Below are 13,045 nucleotides of genomic sequence, written 5' to 3'. Positions count from 1 at the left end.
CCTGTTTTGCAAGCTACTGCACTGTACACTATCGCAAGTGGTAACACAGGAGTAATTCAGCCATGCATGTTCCACCTGGAAACCAGTTCTGAAGGAGAACAAGTCATGTGAAGTTTTCTGTCAGAATTGTTGTCATGAATAAAGCCATCATCATCACTATCCTCCTCTGATGACCCTCATTTCACTGTAGCTCCACCTGCAAATTGACAGGATTGGCTCCTGAGATACATTAGATATGAATCTCTGGCTGTCTGAATCAATGTTTCCGACACTGTCATTGGTGCCCTGCAGTTCCAAGGTAGACATGCGCAGCCGTGATGCTGACTGCATATTTTGCTCATGATATGTCTTATAGCATAAGAGAGACCATATGGATCAATTAGGTTAAGAACTTGATTTTCATCAGAGGAGCTCTTTAATCTATAGGAGTCTGACTTGGCTTCTGGGTGAACATTTGATCTGCTGCCATGGCTCAGGGAAATGAGAAACAGCAGCTAAATTTAATTCTATAATCATGACAAAAATAATTATGTTCTATATCAGATTCTGTTGTTTTTAACAGGAAGCACATCATCGTTGTAAAAATGTTGCATATTTATTATAGTATCTTGGCTGTCTGAAGCTATTTGTGTTTTGTCAGAGATAAACTGGTGCATATCCAATTCTGGTTAAAATGCTGTTTTCTTCCTCCAGTATCTCATGAAAAATTAAAGGAGGCTCATCATATTGACTCATTGATAAGTGACCTGCATTAAAAATGAAAGACGTCAGGTAATGTGAAACACCATTTCAGGTAAAGAACCTGTAAATGGAAGATTTTCCCGCTTAGCCCCTTGGCTCACATTAACATCTGCAACTGAAGTTTTTCTCACCTTTACACTTTGTCCTCTCTGTTAGAAGGGGAAAAAAATCCATTCGGTCCTTTTGGGATAAGATATTTCCAAAAGAATGCCATCACATCTGTCATATTCACTTTTCATGAGGGCCGGCTTGAGCTGGTTTATAAACTGCAATGAAGCAGCAGCATGAGAGGAGACTGACGCACCTCTCCATCACCACTCCACCCGCTCCCAAAAAGGAGTGAAATTAATTAAATTCTGGATGAGACAAAGGCTTAGGACATAAAGGGCTGCTGTTAGCATTTTTCTAGCCCATTGATTCCTTGTTACTACTGCACATTATGGCCCCCTGAACCCTCATAAATCAATTCATACCCTATTGTCCTTTTCAGAAGGCTCTCTTCACAGTTGGCTCTAACATGGCCGAGGTGACAATAATCTATTGTTTCAGTTTAAAGCTCAGTGCTGCACCTCAGACCCATGGCCACAGAGGCCAGCAGGATGTATGTGCTGCCTGCAGAGAGCAGGAGGGGATATTGAGCAGTGGCTGACACACAAGGGCCAAGCTCTGCAACATAGGGAATAAATCTTTGTCTTTGTGAGGGATACTGTACCATGAACTTAGACGAGCTGCTGAACTTGAGCTACTTAAAACACGAGGATTTCAAACATCTAAATGGATTACAAACAGGTGAGGGGGAGAAATTCAATAAGAAAAGCGTCAGATAAATGCATTAAGTGCTAAATGAAAGTGATTCTCTGCTCGCCACTTTCTGGGTTGGTTGGAGTGTGGATCGAAATTGAAAACTGTTTAAGAGAAACATTTAAATGCATCATTTCTCTCTCTGCTGCACTTTTTGTTTTTCACAATTGTAGCTGTAAATGTCCCCCGAGGTATCTGTTCAGTTGGATTATAATTTCTTTTCCCAATTTCAAAAGGTTCTTCAGGGCTGGAAAAGACACATGCCGAACATACAAAGCTGGCAATACATATATTATTAGAGAGGGAACAAAGCCTGGCAGTAGAGCAGGTAAAAATTGTCCAGTTTCAAGAAATATCAAAGATGGAAAAACTCTTTCACAAGGCTTTTACTGCTATTGAACATGTTTGAAGATGGGACTTCATGCACATGTTCTGAGGGAATCCATCTAATCAATTTAATTACGAATACATTTCGATAATTTCATCGGTCACTAGTGTGCTTGTGTGTGTACTATTGATTGCCCTCATCAGAAAGTGTAGTGCAGGCGAGAACCCAAGAGAGTTGACTGTGTTACAGACTGTGACTGAAGAGGTGGATGTGGGAGAAAAACCCAGAAAAGACAAACAAGAACAGTTTTCTCTGAGCAGAATTGTTTACAGTTGGGTAATAATCGGACTCCAGATCGATTCCAACTGGTCGCTGGACTGACATTAAGTAGACCAGTGAAGCAGCTAGTTAGACACCAGAGCTTAGCCTGAGATCATTATACAACACTGGCCAGCTACACCAGCCACATACTGTATGTGTCTTTTTTTATGCTTATGAAGACATACAGCAAGATTTTTTTTTATTTCTGTCCCTTGATGTTAATTAGTATTTGTTTTATATGTCAGATTGTGAGATTGTTTTTAGAAGTCAGCATTGAGCCATCAATAAAATGAAACCAAAAAGAAAGAAAAGGATAGATTTAAGCACTTCAAACACAACGTGTTGATCAAAAACAAGCCTGTCAGACCAGACACGTTGTGCACTGAATGTTGTGTGTTTTCAGGCAGGCAGGAGGGCTACACCAAATTTCAGACCACCAATCCAAAGCAATTGTGCTCTGGAAGCAGTCGGGAGCCTCTCTGGCCTGATTTGCATGCTGGTTCCTCATCTGTTCGCCAAATTTGAACATAATGACTCTTTGATCAATCAATCAGCAGCCATAATTTCATTTGGAGGGTGGTATGTGTCCTTTTGCACCAAAAACATTTTTGCAGCATTTTCCCCTTTAGTACTATGCTGATAATTGCACGTAAAAAGCAGCTTTCTTCTTTCTATCACTCAATAATTTTCAGGTTCTGAGCAACGATCTAAAATGCAGTCCCCAATAGACCAACTCAATGGCATTCTGCAAAAAAATAAGAACCTTTTTGCCTGGAAACGAGCACTTAATTGAGCTCCTGTTCAAAAAGTGCCATTCATGGCTCAAAGTGCACCCAAAAGAGGACTGACTGTTCCATATTCCTTACCTCTCATGCATGCTGCGCAGTTCGATCTCTCGATGACAGTAATATCTAGTTGGGTCTTTAACTTGCAAAGGTGTGACGGCCTGGAGGTATTGGAGTGGGAAGGTGCCGCAGAGCACTGAGAGGTCAGTCTCTGCCAACAGTAGCCTGACAACAGCCTGTGGGCACAGCTGTAGGCGCTCCTCTAAAGGTCATCATGGTCTGACCGTGCACCTCATCAAACTCCATCACTGAACACTGAGCCTATAAATTGACATGTGATGTTGCCCTTTTTCTTTACAGCAGCAGATAGTAATTATCCACACACGGGATTTCATTTGTCCCATGTTTTTCTTTAAAATACTGCATCTAACAGTTGTGAAATATCTATTGCTACTATATATCCTCCATCTGGCCCTTTCTGTTGTAGCTGTATATTTCCATCAATAACAAACCAAACCTTTAAAAAGTGATGTCACATATTTGCAGCGCAGCTACAGTGGACTTTCAAAAGGTTGCTTTTTTCCTGAACTTTCTAGATATCTAGTTTTGACATCACTCTTTGAAGAAAAGCCTTTGTCTACAGTCACCAATTTGCAGTTTGTTTGCAATTTTTGGTCCATAATAGAAGCACAGGAGACACCAATTTGAATTCCATCAGTAACCACACAGGTCAGAACACGCTGCAGCCACCACCTCCATCTGCAGCTCTTCTGCTTAGAAGGCACACCATCACAGCTTTATTCTTCCTCCACATACCTTTCTTGAGGGGACAAATTACTATTATACACAAAGCTGTTTCTTCTCCTCTCACAGCTGCATGTACCGCATACAGCAAAGATAACATCTTCTGCTGAGGGTTTTCAAAAAGCATTCTGGGAAATATATTAAGGTAGAAGTACCTGTAGATGATGCTGATGGTATGTTGAGGGAAAAGAGGTCAGCGGAAGAGTAAATTACAACACTAAATAACTACTGGCTAGCAGGGAGCATTACAGATTAATAATGTCCAATGGTGTAAAAGGAGCACAGGGTCCTCTACAGATTAGATTGCCACCTATAGGACACAGCTTTAACTATGACATACTGTAGTGTAGGGCCAGCGTGACATACTAAATGGACCACAAGGTATGCAGACCTTCTGAGGAAATGATGCTTCACTCTGTCTCTATATGGTTGATTTAGTGCTGATGGTGCACACTAAACCAAATAGCCATAAATTACTTTCTTCAACAGCAACAAGTACCTGTTGTAGCAATAACGATGCAACTGATAGATCTGGCTGTCACGTTTACAGATCATAGTCCTAGCTGAACAAAGCTGTAAACTAAGAACAAGACACTGAATTTAGCAAACTAAAGCTGATTATCTTCTCTTGTTGTCTGACATTTGAAGCAAGACTAAAAGTATAAAAGCCATTTAGTGACCCCTTCAGGTTGCAGAGTCCATTAAATGGCACAATATGAAAGTGATTTAGATGGATGGCGCTGGTCCATGAAAAACAGTCCAACCTCTGGGTACCATGAATATCCACAATAGATTTAATAGCAACCAGTTTTAACCTGAAGTTGCCAACATAGGAACTCTTGTGAGTGTCCAAACTGGAAGACGTTGATCCTCTGCAGAGTGCAAAAATAATTTCATGGCAATTTGTAGTTTAGAATTAGCAGTTAATATCAAGCTGATTTGGCCCTTTAGTAGAGTGTCTGAGGTGATCAAAACATCCGAGTTCATCTTCTGAGGACCATGAATGTGAGTGAAATTTTGTGGAAATTCAATTTCATTTCAAGGTAGCTTATCAAAGCTTTTGTCAAATCGGAGTTGTGGCTTTATTGTGGCAGTAGATGAAATGTCAGGAATCATTCTCAGATTTCCTGACAAGCTGGCAGCTGTCCATGAAATACTCCGAACATCAAAACGCTTCCACCCTGCTACAACAGTGTGAATACATGTTGTAATATTAAGATATCACTACGTGCAGGACGGTGGGAATTAACTCCTTCACTCTGATGTGCGACGGTCTATTATGATTTCCATTCAGGTTTCATCACTCATTGCTGAACTTCTGATACACTGAGAAAATGAGGCTCCTATTCATAACAGCAGCGGGTGTAATATTTTTAATCACCAGGAGAGCTGCCATCCGGCAAAGGATTAGTACTGCTGTTACACCTGTGCAGGATTCACTTATGTTAAAGGTCAGACAAACATTCTTTTGGCACAAAAAGTCAGTTTGTTTGTTGTTGGTGTAAAAAAAAAGAAAGAAAGAAAGAAAAGAAAATTACATTTAGTGTTGCTTGGAATACTATAAGTGTTATTGGTTTTACCATTTGCAGCCTGTATGTATCACATTATGTATTTAAAAAGTAGATGAATGTGGACACATTTTTAATTTATCCCATTGTACAGTTTATTAAACATCGTGGATGAAATGCATATATATTTAGCAATTCCTCCTTCTCATTTCCTTGATATTGATTTCAGTGTGATTTCCATCACCAGGGCGATAATGTGTTTGAGGTGAGCGTTACCTCTTAAAAAAAAACATTTTCCTGAGCTACATGTCCATCTGAACACTTGTGCTCCCTGCTGGTGTCACCACCCTGCAGATGTTTCATGTAAAAGCAATTTCTATTTCAGGCATCCTTGGAGTTGAGCTAATTTAACCAGCTGGAGAGAAAGAGCCTGCATGAAGAAAGGACACAAGGTTAAGCAGATAATGTGCTTGCAATACCAAGCTGTCATCGTCGCTTCTCCACTGTTGTTCTTTTGTTTGTTTTGTTTTAAGTTTTCTAGCAGGCCTTTTCATTCCCAATTTCCGCGCTCTGCGGCGCTGTCGGTGCTGGTCACAGATCGGTCGAGGCTGAGATCACCGTGGCCAAGGGCACGTCCGCCTGCCTGTGACTCCACTGTCAGCACTAATGCATTCAGGGCAGAGCTACATGCTTTTTCAGGTGTGTCGCAGGCTGCAGCGTCAGCAGATTGTAATCAAATCCAATCTGGTATTAAAAGACGATCTTGACACTTGACTCCATCAAAAGAAAACAGGGAAAGTTAGTGTGTGTAATGTAATTGTAAACAAGTCCTGGATGATCTCCCTGCCTGTGGTCACCTCAGAAAACTTCATGGATTGCACACCGAATTCAACCTTTGTGAACGGAGTCACTAATTATCCTTTGATCTCCACCACGGCACAGTAAGCAGGCTTAGTTTCTGCTGTCGGTTGGATGTGAATAAAATACGGCACAATAATGCCTCCATTATGTATTAAGCAATATGAATGCTTGTATATATACAAGAGAGGCTTCGCTCCTGATTTGGCAACCTGTCTTCATACATATTCCTGCTGCCACATCGACTTCTCACTTAAAAAGCACTTTGAGAAGACTCAGTCATGCCTGCGTTTGTGGAACTGGCCTTAAATCTCAGTCACTGCTCAGCAAGGAAGTGTTAAGCATTCATCTACGCTTTCATTCATGTATTCATTCAGATGCAGCGTGTCACCTTAAAGGGAGAAACTGAATTCAGAAGAAAATCAATATGATAAACTGCTACTTGTTTTGTCCCTAAATTGTTTCAGTTTGGAAATCGATATGTGAGCCAGAGCCATTCATCACCGTTTGAGAGAAGTGGGCACCCCGCGGGAAAATATTAGGGCCTCCGTGTGGAGGAGAAAAAAAAAGAAAATGCAATGGGTGTTAGTACGAGTTGGGTGAAAGGGGAGGTAAGCTGGTAGCAGGCAGGGAGAGGAATAAGGAATAGAGACAAAGAGAATAAATACAGGAAGGAGGAAGAAAAAGTGTGGGAAGAGGAGAATGGTAAGATGCTTCTGTATCTCTCGTCCTCCCCCTCCTTCTCTCTCAGAAGGATGGATGATGTGCAGGGGTTTATCAGACTCTGACAGACACAATAAAAAATAACCTTCCCAGTGTGGGGCCTGCTCAAATTAATACAGTGCAGCAGGCGGCGTCTGAGCCGGGTCATTAGGGGCCGCTGACAGCGTCATTAAGACAATGGGAGATTATAGCAGTTACATGTGACAAACTGCCGATGTGGACTCCGCCATGTTCCTCAGTTGACCTTTGGTGAGCATCAACATGAGTCTGTAAATCAGGATGGATGGTTAAAAAAAAAAAAAAAAAGGGGCTACTGTCAGTGGTTATTATGACAGCGCCACACCATCGTCTTTTATTGTCACTGCCTCGTTTGGCTTATTGCTGTTCTCTGAAGATGTGGAGAATCATTTCACACGCCAGAATCCACCTAAAAGGTTGTTGGTGTGTTTCTGTTTAATAAATGACACCGTGAATCAAGTATCAGGTTGGCATTTAGAACCTATAAAAATGCTTATGTCTCCATCTGAAATATTCGAACGGCATATTACATTTAAATCTATTACAGGTTGTGGATGCTGTAAAATTAGATTTCACTGCCTCGCTGATTGTCTTCACAGTAGCAAATCTCAGATGGTTAAAGAGAAGGAAGTTGATTCAGGGAAACTGTGATTTGAATTTAAATCAACTGTTAATAAATGAGTACAACTGTCGTACTTGGTGTGACCTTTTGTTTTGGTGTTAATTAGAGGAACTTTTGGCAACTAATGCCCAGTTGCATTACATAGCAAAACAAAAATGCTTAGCTTGGCTGTGTTTGCACATCATCAACTTCTAATTTAGTGGCATATCATTATGCATCTATTTTGCATTATGTTAAGAATATAGATATTCTTCTGCACTAAGGAACTGTTTAAGTTCAAGGAGGTACATTGAATTGCTATGAAACAAAGGATCTAATTCTTTGGAGAAGTGATATTCATGCTCTGAGGTACTTAATTAGATGTGTGGTATTTACAGTCTTACTGTGTTTACACCTTCTCAAGTCAAAATCTAACACTACGTTTGGCATGAATTCCAATGAAATGCAGTAAAAAGCATCAAAAACTAATATATTTTGTCCCACTGGGCGTGAGTTGACACAGAACATAGAAAGCATCACAAGTACTTTGCTGCTGTGTTTTGCTTTGAAACACACATTAAATCCAGAGGAAAATGAAGATCTCTGTTGCTTTTACCTATTAAATCCACTTCAGTCATGACTGGGAGGTTTAGATGAAGACAGGTCCTGTGTGAAAACTAATACAACCTCACGTCTGCCAGGCCAGGTGAAATCTAAACAATACAAGTATTAGTCATTAAATGCACCGCAGCTTTTGTACACAGAGCGTAACAGGTGAACAGATAGACAGACAGGAGGGAAATTACTTGGCAGCCAGCATTTTGTTTTTTCATTTTATATTTGGAGAAGAGTTGCAATCGTACACCCAGCCATGAAATTAGTGTTCTAGTTCACCGTTGGTTTCAAAATGTAAGAATATCAATCCTCAAGTATGTTTTTCTGGGTAACATCATCAGTGTGTTGCAGTAATATAGACACTGATATACCGTCCGAGGAAAACATGATAGAGATTCACAGAACACTTTCTATTATACAATAACACATTTTTGGGGGGGTTGATTCTAATCTTTTTTAGACTAAATTTCAATGTTGTAAGAGGCTATGGCTATGCTAGCGGGTGCACATCCGTAAGCATAAACCATACTCACATGGTGGCCATTTTACTGTGACATCATGCCCAGGGTGGCATGCTGTCATCAAACGGATGATGTAAAAATAAAACAGTGTTCTAAACTCTGAAATATGAACTGTCATCTTGCACATTAATTAAGCCTGGCAGTAAAACGCACTGGATGTCATCAAGCTTACGATGTAACGTTAGCTGTCTTCCCATCTCTTCACCTGACTTCAGAAATGATCTGGTGGTTATGTAATGTTCATGCAGACTACATCCAAAGCTTAAGTGTGTTCCAAGAACTTCAGCAGTGTGTGTTTTGTGTGGCATTAAGAGGCTGGCAGGAAAAGCCAGCTTCGTTGGAGATAATAGGTTCCCAAATATGATGTTTTACCTTGAAATATAGCCAGTGAAGTGGTGAAGTGATATCTATTTGCCAGATTTCCTGCAACCTTGATATTATCCTTTTGGGTAACAGCATTTGAGCTTCCCACCCTGAGCGTGACAATGGCCGCCGTGTGAATGCTGTATGTAGCGGTGCTTTAAGCTAATTTCTAATGTCAGCATGCTAACATCCCCAGAATGACAACGTGTCAACGCGTTGATGTAAGCATTGTCCTTGTCGAGTATCTGAGCAATTCCAGTTTTGAAGGACTGTTCCCAATTTTGTGACAGTTGAATTAAAAACAAAACTGTGGGACGTCATGGTCGTGCGAGGAAAAGTCAGATCACAAAAGTCATTATGCTTCATTATCTGGTGAGCATATTTTTTGGAGTTGGAGTTTTCATTCAGTTGGGATTTCTATCATCAAGGTCATAATATATCAGGTGCTGGGTTTGCATGAAGCACTGACAGAGCATTACAAAATACTGCAAAAGGGAAGTGTCATTGTGCTGGATTCTCTCTGATTCAGGCATTCAGCATTTTGTTCAGTGCATCTGTCACTGCTGCTTTGTCGCACAGGTGAAACAGCAGTAATAAATAAAGCACTGAGGTGGAGTGTTCACCCTGCTGTAAAGTAGCCCACTGATCATGAAGTTCATTGCATCACGCTGGAGTGAGGGCAAACACGGTTTCTCATCACCCTCCCTTCAGTTTTTCTGTGCGGTGACTGATGAAAAAAAATCCATTTTGTATAGATGTGGTTTGAAAGATTCAAAAGCACACAAGAGCTTTGGATGACACCTATTCAACAAATATCAATCAAAAAAAGTCAGATATTTTATGATGTCATGTTTTAGTAATCCAGGGCTGCTCTATGAAATATTGAAAGCAGAGGTATGTTGCTGTTGACTTTGATCACTGACGGCCTTGCCTGTCTTCTGCAGCCCTCCGCCTCTGTCAGACTAGATCAAAGCACACAGCAACATGTGTTTCAGGCCAGAGTTTCCCCCAGAACTCACATTCGCCTTGTTCTGCTTATCTACAACAATGATGACTCCTTAAAATTCAGAGTGCTGCATGGACTTCATTAATTTATTTATTAGGCTGCCTCATGCTGCGTGTCACTCTGAAGAGGAGCCACTGGTGCACTCATGTTGACACTGGGACACGAGCTCTGATTTGTGACACTAGTCAATGGACCAACAGAGACGAGGAATTCCACGCAGGCAAATTAAGCCATGCATTGTGAGGCGAGCTGTTCTCACAGAGCTATTTTGTCAGAGTGAGAGTCAGACAGGAGGATTTAAATGACACCGGCACTGCAAAAATAACTCTTTGAACATAAAATAACTCTCAGTTTATATTTGTGGGAGAAAAGACTTTCAAACAGCTTTGAGACATTTCTCTGCAACACAGACAAATAACTAAAAAGGCATTCTGTTCAAAAAATTTATGTTTTGAAACCAGTAAAAATAGATTTACAGATGTTTGCATTGGGATTGAAGATAAACCCAGCAGATGTACTGTTGTGCAATAAATGTCAACAACTCCACAGTTGCCTGTGCAAAAGTGTTGCACACAGGGACGTATTGAGGATTTTACAAATACTCAGGTCATGAGTCCAGATTCCCCTCACAGAGCCCCGCCCACAGAGGAAGTGATTTTCTTTTTTTTCTGTGCAATGTAACACAGCACAGGTGGCACATAATGAACAAACATAGACACAAGAAAATGTGTCAATAAGAGTCATATATTGGTCTTTTGATTGGTTATATATAAAGTTTGCTCAACTTAAAAATGTTGTTGAGAATGTTGCTCCAAGTGGAACATCTCACGAGCAAATTATGCTTCTGTTCGGTGAGTGGGTCGACCGTAGTTCATTGTCATTATTTCTGTGCTTGACTGTGATGATATCATGAATATGCATGTACGTGATATGGTTATTGTTGTGCAAAGGTCTGTTTTGAAACAGAGAAGTTGAATTCAACGAGGCTTCCTGTGCAACCAAAGAAGCATGGTGGCATGCATTTAAACATTCACTCAGTGCATGCATCTTATCTCAGCTGCAATGAAACACATGTAGACCATGATATCGTGAATCACGTAAAACTTTTACTTCAAAGTAACTGAAGAGAAAGTCTAAGGGTAAAATCAGACCTGGGTTCAGACCGGGATGCTATTGATGCCGCAAAGACTTGCAATATCCAGCGCCTCAGCGAAGTGGCTCAGCGTGTCCGCAGTCTGGGAAGTGATTGAGAGGAACAAGGGTCCCGGGAGACGGAGCTCTAAGTAAGAGCGATTCTCTTTGCTTGCTCAAAGTATGGACCACCATCCCGGTGACCTTCTGATAGCGTGTGGATGAAATTGGATGATTTCTTGCAGGGACTGAAGAGGAGTGACAGGTGGCTGTGCTCCCAAGCCTGAAGGAGAGTCGGTCTACTCAATCCAGTCCCTGACTGCTGCCATCCACTCACGTGCCCCCTTTCTCCGCTGTGATCAGGAAACATCTCATAACATCATCACTTATTTATGGCCAGATATGAAGATCTATATTTCAATCTCACTGGACATTTGAGATGTTTCAATATAAGCATTCCACTGCTTTAATCTGCAAGCATGATTAAATAAAAATGCAATCATATGTGCCACGTGAACTCAAGATAGTTATTCATTTAAATACAAGTGACACTGATGCTGCACTTCCAGGCATTATGTTTATTTATGTGTTTATTTCATTTTGGTAATTACACAGCATGTCTGTTCCTCTGAAGCTTCTGAAATGTGATCTGTTTCACTTGCTCATATTCAGCTTAAAGAGATTAACTTTTGACTTTTAAGAAAGCTCGTACAGATTGTAATGCGTAAAGTCTTCCACAGTGTAGTCGTGAGCAAGAAAACCAAAGAGCCGAGACTCTAATCTGTGATGACATGCTGATATACAGCATGGAGCTGCTTCATTGACCATGAATGGGAGACTGTCTTTGTGTAGTCATACAATGTTTACCTGAAGTTTCACATCCAAGTGAGTCTTATATCGAAAGTGCTCCAACTTTCAAAGCAGAAAATGTGCCCAGTTCCCAGGAAAATAATTCTGAAACTGTAGCAGACACGTTTTCCATCATTTGGGGTCCATCTCTACAGAAACATCAGAGACTTGTGTATGTATGCACGCAGGGGTATGTATTAGGGTGAGTGCACAAACAGAAGACAACCACACATCTACAGCTGCACGCAATCATGAATATACACACGGCCTCAGCAGTGACTCTCATTTTTTCCAGCCAGACAAAACATGAGTCTGACTCTGCATCCAGGTTGCCGTGGCTTCTCCAGACCTCTGGGAGATTCAGCTACCTGGGAGGAAAAACACACTGCATGCAAAACGTTTCATCACTTCCATCCTAGCAGGTCAGCTGAGGCTGTTAACGTACACATAAGCATTCTTCTTCTGCTGCGTGCTAATATGGCACAAATGAGTCCTTGAGCATTGTATTTCTTCAAAGAAACATAGATGAGAAGAACGCTGGATTCACCTCTTTTTTTTTGTCATCTTTGTTCTTAATTTGCCCGGCATTGTGGGTGTAAACCAGCTCACACTGGTGTTCTATTCACAGACAAAATAAAAAAAATAAAATAAAAGCAGAAATAATTAATGAATAAAAACCCTCAGGGAGGGCTTTTAAATCTACATAATATCAAACCATGGCTTTTTCTTTTTTAATAACAAGGCATATTGGGTTCTGTGATGTATTTCTTGCATGCCTAATTACTGAGATATGAATTATCTTTCGTCCTTTGCAATTTAGTAAATAAGTCCTGAGGGAGCTCATTTGAAGCAGGAAATAGGCCATATTTCTAAGTGGAGAAACCACCATGTGAACAAAGTTCCATAGGGGAAATATGTAACCAAATCAGTCATGTAATGGAGGAAATCAAAGCACCACACAACCTTGTTTACTCAGTGGATGGTAGTTGGCGATTTTTGGTTAGATTGAGAAACAACCAGGCAACAACTCCATCGCTTGTCTTCAAAACACCCCAGATGTTTGCAAAGTTAA

This window comes from Chaetodon trifascialis, chromosome 5, assembly GCF_039877785.1.
Source record: "Chaetodon trifascialis isolate fChaTrf1 chromosome 5, fChaTrf1.hap1, whole genome shotgun sequence".
Classification (NCBI taxonomy): domain Eukaryota; kingdom Metazoa; phylum Chordata; class Actinopteri; order Chaetodontiformes; family Chaetodontidae; genus Chaetodon; species Chaetodon trifascialis.
This window is presented reverse-complemented; position numbering follows the sequence as displayed.